Source organism: Aptenodytes patagonicus, chromosome 15, assembly GCF_965638725.1.
Source record: "Aptenodytes patagonicus chromosome 15, bAptPat1.pri.cur, whole genome shotgun sequence".
Taxonomy (NCBI): Eukaryota; Metazoa; Chordata; class Aves; order Sphenisciformes; family Spheniscidae; genus Aptenodytes; species Aptenodytes patagonicus.
Window position 1 is genome coordinate 10267411 of NC_134963.1, and position 9325 is coordinate 10276735.

The 9325-nt window shown below is 48.0% G+C and overlaps 1 long non-coding RNA gene across 1 annotated transcript; it reads left to right on the top strand.

Annotated features, from left to right (window-relative positions):
- The first annotated feature begins 3762 nt into the window (after positions 1 to 3762).
- Positions 3763 to 6896, top strand: LOC143167618 (uncharacterized). Its single transcript, XR_012996570.1, has 2 exons — positions 3763 to 4224; positions 6449 to 6896. It is a non-coding gene; the product is annotated as an uncharacterized LOC143167618 (long non-coding RNA).
- The last annotated feature ends 2429 nt before the right edge of the window (positions 6897 to 9325 follow it).

The window sequence follows — 9325 nt, forward strand, 5'->3', positions numbered from 1 at the left end:
TGATAGCCTTTGTGCCTGTCCCGGAAAAGCCTTTTATAGAAACACGTGTCCAGAAATAAACGAGATTTTCACTGTCCAAAGGTTTGTTGTAAATTACTGAAGCAAAACAAATCGAAGGAGATGCTCCTCTTCAGAGGTCATTTCCGATTCAGGAAAAGATGGAGGGGGTGGGGGAGGTAGTCAGTAGAACTCCTACACATCATTTTAATAGTTTTTCTGAAATGGAAGATGTGTGGTTTTTTTACAAGCATTTCTGCTCCAAAGTTCAAGACCATGGGGTGATTGGCACAAGGTGTACGTTTTAATTTTATTGAAGGAACTAAAAACAGTTATCAGTAAGAACAACAATAAAGAATAGATGCTGACAGTACAGTTTTGTTCAGGAGATAATGAGATGTTGAGAAAGCACATTTACTGCACAGTATGTGCCGGCATGAGGGTTGTAAATGAGAGAGGTAAAAAGATTCTGACCAAGGTATAATTGGACGGCCGGGCCCAGAGTTGCGGTGAATGGAGCTAAATCCAGCCGGCGGCCGGTCACGAGTGGTGTTCCCCAGGGCTCAGTTTTGGGACCGGTCTTGTTCAATATCTTTATCGATGATCTGGATGAGGGGATCGAGTGCACCCTCAGTAAGTTTGCAGACGACACCAAGTTGGGCGGGAGCGTTGATCTGCTCGAGGGTAGGAAGGCTCTGCAGAGGGACCTGGACAGGCTGGATCGATGGGCCGAGGCCAACTGTATGAGGTTCAACAAGGCCAAGTGCCGGGTCCTGCACTTCGGCCACAACAACCCCATGCAGCGCTACAGGCTTGGGGAAGAGTGGCTGGAAAGCTGCCCAGCAGAGAAGGACCTGGGGGTGTTGGTCGACAGCCGGCTGAACATGAGCCGGCAGTGTGCCCAGGCGGCCAAGAAGGCCAATGGCATCCTGGCCTGTATCAGAAATAGTGTGGCCAGCAGGAGTAGGGAAGTGATCGTGCCCCTGTACTCAGCACTGGTGAGGCCGCACCTCGAATACTGTGTTCAGTTTTGGGCCCCTCACTACAAGAAGGACGTCGAGGTGCTGGAGCGTGTCCAGAGAAGGGCAACGAGGCTGGTGAGGGGTCTGGAGAACAAGTCCTCTGAGGAGCGGCTGAGGGAACTGGGGTTGTTTAGCCTGGAGAAAAGGAGGCTGAGGGGAGACCTCATCGCTCTCTACAACCACCTGAAAGGAGGTTGTAGCGAGGTGGGGGTCGGTCTCTTCTCCCAGGTAACAAGCGATAGGATGAGAGGAAATGGCCTCAAGTTGCGCCAGGGGAGGTTTAGATTGGACATGAGGAAAAATTTCTTTACTGAAAGAGTGGTTAAACATTGGACCAGGCTGCCCAGGGAGGTGGTTGAGTCACCATCCCTGGAGGTATTTAAAAGACGAGTAGATGAGGCGCTTAGGGACGTGGTTTAGTGGGCATGGTGGTGTTGGGTTGATGGTTGGACTCAATGATCTTAGAGGTCTTTTCCAACCTTAATGATTCTATGGTTCTATGAAAACAGTGACATGATGTTAGAGCAATGAAACAGACTACAGAAGCTTTCGACAGAAGCGCAAAGACATTCTGGCAAGGAAGTAGAGCAGAGCTGAGGCGGTAACAGTCACAGTGTAACTATTTGTTCCAATAGCAGAACGGGAACTTTATGATGGAGGGGTTTTAGGGGATACTGAAAACAATGCTAAACTTAGAAGTTTATTTGAAAGGCATTCAGGTAAAGAAAAGGATGTGCAATGGCAGCAGTGGGCCCAACTTCAGAAAAAATGGAGTATAGGGTATAGGATCACAGAATAATTCAGGTCAGAAGGGACTTCAGGAGGTTGTCTGCCATGACCTTCGGGTCCTTTTCTGCAGAGCTGCTCCCCAGTCCCTCAGTCAGTTCCCAGTCTGTGTTGTCACAAGGGTTTTTTCCTTCCTGGATGCATTTGTCCTTGTTGAATTTCTTAAGGTTCCTGTTAGCCCATTCCTGCAGCCTGTCTAGGTCTAAACAACAACAGAGGAGACCCCTGTGATGGTAGGAACGCAAGGTGCCTACAGGTGATAGTAAAGGTGATCAGCGAATCCCAAGTCCACCGGGACAGCAGAGGAAGACCCCTGGGACAACCCACAGGCAATATATGTGATTTGTTAGATTTAAGGCCAATAATTAAGAGCTTTATAGCTGCATGGAATAGTTTGCATAATCATATAATTATGAATTAATATTATTTATCTAGCTAATTATTATTTTCTTTTTTGCTTTCCCAAATTCCTCATAATGTGTTCGCTAGTCAATAAATACCATAATCGGTTTATATCAGTTACTTCCTAAGTCTCCCATCTAAAAGTGTGAGCGTCAAACCTCAGTAGTAACAGTGCCCCAAGGCCCTTCATTTGTCCCCTTTTTGTTCCTTTTGCCCCAGGGCGCACAAATTGCTTTTTTTGGTGCCCCTGAGCCCTCCATTTGCTCTCTGGTCCCCTCACGACGACTCTCCTTTTTGGGCAGCCCAGGGCTCTGCAGTTAGCTTTCAGCAAGCTGCTCTCAAGTACTTGGGTGCACCTCTGCTGCCCTTGCAGACCCCGGCACGCTGGTACGGTCTGACGGCCGTGCCCACCCCGCCCCAGTCCCGCGGGCGCGGCCTGCAGCTGTGGGTAAGGAGGCTGAGGGCGGCTGGGCGCAGCCGACAGGCACGAGTGCTCCGTCGGTACTAACGGCCCCCTTTTCTCCAAGGGGCTGCGGCTGCAGGGCGTTGCTCCGCTGCAGGGCTGGGTAAAAGCCGCGGGCGGGGCGTTGTGCCGCCTGCAGCTGCTGCGAGCTGAGGTCAGGCAGGGAGGACGGAGCTTCTGCCAAGCCCTACCTGTTGGGACCGCAGGTGGGGGAGGTGAGCTGGAGGTAAGGGGAGGGGGGGTGGAGGAGTTTGGGGGGGGGGGTGTGTCTGTGCCTGGGGCCGCGTGTCCCGCGTAGGAGAAGGGTCCCTGCGTGCCCGGGACCGTCCTGAGAGAGGCAGCGGGGGTGCCGTGGGCGAGCCACGAGAAACGGAGCCGAAGGGGCAGCTGAGGCGGCTTGCGGGCAGCGGCTGAATCGGGATCAGGTTGCGGCTGTCCCGGGGAGCCCCGGGCAGCGGCCGGGATCCGGCAGCTCCGCTCTGCGGCGGCGCACGGGGGAACGAAGCGCCCCGGCGTGCGACGGCGAGAAGCGTAAAATGCCGCTCTGCCCCGAGGCGCCAGGCTGCCGGCCGCGTCTGCGCGGCATGCCGGGAGCGGTAGTCTTCTGGCACCGGGCTTCCGGTCGGCCATGTTGGCCTGCGGGGCACGATGGGAGTAGTGGTCTTTCCGCACTGGGTTAGGGGTTAGCGTTGGGTTAGGGCAAGGTTTAGGGGTATGAAACAGAGCCAGGGAAGGGGACCAAAGCAGTGTAGAGACAGCCTTCACTGTAGGAAAAATTACGGTCTTTGAACTAGGGGATAGTTCTGGGAGGGCTGAGCAGTTGCCCGGCCGCTCGGTAACTGTTCCAGCCTCTTGCAGGTGCTGAGGTGTAGCCTGGCAGTTGGAGGAGCGTCGCAGTTGGGAACCCTGCAGAGACCTCAGGCCGGCCACAGAGGACGATCTCTGGCTTGCACCTTGGGCGTAGCTAAGTCCTGGGGCAGCGTTGCGCGCCGGGGAGGCTGGGCGGGTGGAGGGTGGTTGTGCCCTAGTTGGGGATGGGGAAGACTTGAGTGGCAGTCCGCGTGCTGCTGGGTGGAGGGAGCTGGAGTTTGTTTCTGTGAGACTGAAGATGACTGTGGGCACTGGGCAGGACGTGTATTTGCTAGGCAGTGGGAATGTGAGTGGTGTGCCTAGTGGTTAAGCAGCTTGAACTACAAATGTTCATTATGTGAGTAACAGGCTAAAATAATGTCTATTTTACATCGTAAGAAACATTTCCCCAGCTGCAGTATTTTACCTTTGTTCTGTGAGGCATTTTCTGGTTAGTCTTCAGGGTGGCATTTACTGGCCAGAGGAAAAAGTTTTTGAGGTGCTGTTAGTGACTGCAGGAGGAATATTACCAATTATCACAAATGCTTCTCTCTCTCGGGAGGTTTCGCTTTCCTTAAGGAAAGGCTGGTTGGTGATAATAAGTGTCACTGGCTCTGGATGTTTGCTTGTGGAGCTGAGGAAACAAACAAACAGAAAAAGGTGATTGGCCCTGATGCAGATAAATTCGTGCTTATGGCGCTGAAGGTAGGTTCAGCGGATGTGCATTCTGGTGTGTGTCGTCCTGTTCTGCCTCGCTTCCAAATGAAGGGTCAACTTTTAAAGCTGTGGGCAAAAATTCCTCTGGTTCTCTACTGCTTTCCTGCTCATACATGCTTTGGTATTTCTTACTTAAAACTGAGGGTTCAGAGTCTTCCACTTACGGTTTATTGTTGAGAATTTGTTGCTGAGGGTTTCTTACTCAGGCGTTATAGTTCATTACTTTATTTGTGGGGGTCATTATTTGTCAGGATTTAAAATGTAACATCGTCTGTAAACTTTAAATCCCCAACAACCATTTTGGTTGCAAGATTTCCAGTTTGTAACTTAGATTCGGGATTGACGACTTACAGAAATGGTAATGTCTAAATCCTAAGATAATCAACTGTAAGTCCTGAACCCTAAATGCTAGGCTGTGAACCCTTCTGTGGGGTATGTAACCTTCTCCTGTGCCAACCAGCGTTTGGCTCTGTGCTCTGATCTAAGGTCTGGGTTTGATATGGTGCAGCCACCTCCCGCTACGTCAGACTGCTAAGGTGATGAGTCAGCTAAGAGCTGTGAAAATTGGCGGGGCTCTATTCTAGAGGTAGGGCAAAAGTACAGACAGGTGAAATCTGGGATTTTCCTCTCAAATACCCGAGCCAAATCCTATCCCTGAGAGAAAAAGCAGGGGAGAAGCTGGCAGCTACTTAAATTTCTTGCCACGTCAAGGGCAGGAGGTGACCCTTCCCTACTGCACTGACAAACGGTGATCCAGTAATGGCCCCGCAGGTGTCACAGGAAGGGGGAGCATACTGGCGCCGAACCATGTACACTCATTCCCAGGTGTTATTTATGTGCACTAATTAATAAACAATTGCTTTATTCTTTCAACTCATGTTCATGTCCCTTCATGCTCAGTAAAATGTGCCTCAAGACAGTGCTCCAGGAGGGAGGAGGTTACGCATTGTGTCTGAGGGGGTGGGGACCAGTCCCAAGGGCTCTTGCACCCCTTTAGGATTCCTGAGCGTTCCAGGACAACCCCACTGCTGTTCACAGGGCTGCAGGGGATTTCTCTTGTAGTGCCATGGACATGTATCTAACGTATCTAACAGGCAACACATCATAAAAACATGTTCCTCTGCATGCTTCAGTGCAGCCAAAAGCATTAGCAAATCTGCCGGTCCTTTCTGGTAGCCTTATGTATTCAAGCACTGGGGATTTGATTTTTTTTTTTTTAAAGTAAAACCATATGGGGGATCTTTTATCTCACTGATTTTTCTATCATAAATGAAACTCTTTAAAATTTAAAATTGTATAATTTACAAATTGACTTGCATTGTTTAAACTGTAACTGCCACCTGGCTGTAGCATATAATTTATTAGGTGTATTTAAGCAGTTAAGTATTTGTTCTAAATCTTTAAAAAGAGAGGCAACTGAATGTTACGGGTTTTTTTTCCAATATTTTGACGGAGTGCTCTGAAGAACTTTACTTCTGTCTCGCTTTCAATGGCGCGTTTCCCTGGCAGTTCAGTAGCATCTCTCTTTGGCAGTGCAGCTGGCCAGATGTCCCTCCTAATTATGTAACACACAAAAACCCCTAGTCAAATTATAACTGTGTATTTTGGAGATAGATGATTTAATGGTATCAATTCACAGCTATGCAAGTTAAATTAATGCAAAAGGAAAATCAAATACTTTTATAGTGTTTTTATTGGATATATATAAACATATGCACACCTTTTTAGCATAAAGTGAATTACTGAGATTTGTTCTTTATTTTTCATGTTACTCTTTAAAGTTTTACACTTGACTTTCGGCTTTATTGACCAAGCAAGCAAGATGTGCAGCAGCAGCGCGAGGGCTGTAGCTGTTGTGGTGGATCTGTAAGCGTAGATTCTGATTACGGTACAACCTTGTCCTGCAGCCTCACAGGGTTATCTCCCTTACAGCGATGCTGTAAGGAAGGGATGAGACATTTTCTAACACCAAAGAGTGGGTACTTTTATGCTAAGAATGTGTTCCAAATCATATCAGTTAGTCTTAATACTGATTTTAAGTGTTCAAATCACTCTAGCTTTTAAAGTATGTGTTGTATTTCAAGCTGACCTGTTTACCTAGAATCTTCCTTTAGCTCAACTACTATCCTATCCCTTATGCTGAATTCCTCTACTTTCTTCTGTGCTTTTTTTTTAATATGCTGAAATATAATTTGGGATTTTTGTTTTTCAGATGTCTTGTTGTAAGCGTCTCGTGGTGCGCAATAGATACCCCCCAGCCCAGCTTTGCCTGCCGGTTGTGAAGCGTACTGACGGTAAGGGGTAAGCCCTGTGTCTGGAGGCTCCTGGCTCTGTCTCCAGTGGGTGCCCCGCAGGTGCGGCGGCGAGGGCTGTCTGGTGGGGAGAATTCGGGGCCAACGGGGACCGGGGACGTGTGTGGCCCTGGGGAAGCCTGTCCCAGCGCGGGAACGGAGGGGGAACATCGCAGAGCAGAGCCTGAGCAAGAGACGTGGCACATCCTCTGGCACACTCCCCCTATGTCGTGGGGCAGCCACCAGCCTGCGGGACAGGGCCTGGGGGGCTGCAACCTTTTGGGGACTGCCCCCCTTTCTTTTTCTAGCAGAGCCCTCCTTTTGGGGGGGGGATGTACATATGTAAATGGCATTATTAATGTAACGAGCTGCTGGTCGTGGCTGTTTTCCTCATTTTGTGCCTTTTTGGGGGATGAATAAAAAGGAGGGGGGGAGTGGGGGTGGTGATGTCATTTGGGGCACCCCAATGTCACCGGGGTGGCGATGATGCAGCAGAGGAACAGGTGAGTGGGGGATGGGGGGTCACAGCCCCAAAATGCCTAAAAATTCATGGGGGGGTTAAAAAAAAAAATTAAAAACTGTAAATATGGGTGTGAGGTGTTGAAATAGAGAAAAATCTCTCATTTTTATATATATAGAAAAATAATATTCATATATGTAGAAGGATTTAAAAATAAAAACCTATATCTACTGTATTATATAAAGGATTTTCAAATATAAAAAAATTCTAAATAGACATATATAGGGTTTTAAAATACAAAAATAACTCGTGTATATATATATAAATTAAAAATGAAGGACTTTAAAATAAAAAAATATATGAAGGAATTTAAAATAGAAAAATGTCTGAATAGATAGAGCTAGCTACGCTTACTGTGTGTTACATAGTAGGTCTAAGTAGATATTATATGTAATCTAAATGGAGATTATATATAAGTGTAAATAGATAGCTAAGTCTAAATAGCTGTAATTGTAAGTAGATATCTAAGTCTAAATAGAAAAGTCTAAAAAGATATTCGTGTCAAAATAGAGAAGTCTAAACAGATAGCTAGTCTAAATAGATGTTCTATATAAGTGTTAATATATAAGTCTAGATATAAGTGTAAATAGATATATAAGTGTAAATAGATCTAGTCTAAATAGATATAATATATAAGTGTAAATATATAAAAGTGTAACTATAAGTCTAAACAGATATTATAAGTGTAAATAGATAATATATATATAAAACATATTCCCTAAATATATATATGTGTAAATAGATACATAAGTGTAAAAGTCTATGCTATATAAGGTTTTTAAAATGCAAAGAAACCTTGTTTATAGAAAGGATTTAAAAACTTGACCCCCCCCTCTAATCTCTATTGAAGATATAAAAGCGCTTTCAAAAGCTGCCCCTTCCCCCTTTTCCCATCCCCATTTGGGGCCAATTCCCCCAAACAAGGACTTTCCTCTGCGGGGCTGCGCACGCAGAGCAGGAGCCGCTGCCACAGCACAAAAATACCCCAAACCCCCTGCTTCTGGGTTTGCAATGGGGAAAACCCCAATTTGGGGGGGGAACCAATTTGGAGCTCCTGGGAAAGCCACATCCACCTGGATTTGTGCAGCCGGAAAGCAAAAAAACCCCAAAGCCACAACTCATTTTCATGCACAAAGGCAAAAATCACCAATTTTTATGTTGTAGAAAAGCGCTGAAAAACACCAGAATTTAATATTTTGGAAAAGCAAAAAACCCCAATTTTTATATTATGGAGAAAGGAAAAAAAAAAACAAACCAACAAACCACATTTGGGGTGAAACGCTGGCAGTTTGAGGGGCATTGCTGGCAGTTAGCTGGAGTGGGGCAGTTAGCTGGAGTGGGTCATCCCCACACGTCACCCCATGCACATTTCTACCCACACATACCCTCCGTCCATCTCCGTCCCCCATGTCCGTTTGTCCCCCACCTCGTGTCCGTCTCCTCCCCCCTGTCCCCCTCTGTGTGTCTCTCTGCCCTCCCAAATGCTTTCCGCCGAAACATCCCCCTAAGCAAGGTTTTCCCCCATGTGAGTTTTTTCCCGTGACATGCACCCCGCATCCCCTGCCCTCCTATCTCGTGCCCCCACTCCTCCCTCCCTGCTCCACCCCCCATAACAACTCTGCTTCAGGACCCCCGGGGTGCTGCCTGCACCCCCCCACCTGCCCATTGCCCCCCACCTGCTTCCCTCCACCCCACTCCCACCCCACTCCCCCTCCTCCGTTTTGGATTTGTGCTGGGAACAGTGCTGATAACACAGGGATGTGCTAGTTGCTGCTGAGCAGTGCTTGCAGAGCGTCAAGGGCTGGTCTGCTCCTCACGCTGCCCTGCCAACGAGCAGGCTTGGGGGGGGCACAGAAAGTTGGGAGGGGACGCAGCCGGGACAGCTGACCCCAACTGACTAAAGGGATACTCCATACCATATGATGTCATGTTCAGTAATAAAACTAGGGGGGAGGTTGGCGGGGGGGCTGTTGCTCGGGGACTGGCTGGGTATCGGTCGGTTGGTGGTGAGCAATTGTTTCCATTTGTATCACTTGTCTGTCTTGGGTTTTATTTTTCTCTCTTTGTTATTTTTGTTTTCCTCTTTTCCTTACGAGTGGTGGTTGGAGGGGGTGGTTGGAGGGTTTATCTCAACCCACGAGTTTTCTCACTTTCACCCTTCTGAATCTCTCCCCCATCCCACCGGGGGGGGGGGAGAGAGCGGTTGTGTGGTGCTTAGTTGCTGGCTGGGGTTAGACCACAACACAAGGTTAGTTGCAAGCTCTGCCTGGCTAATGCT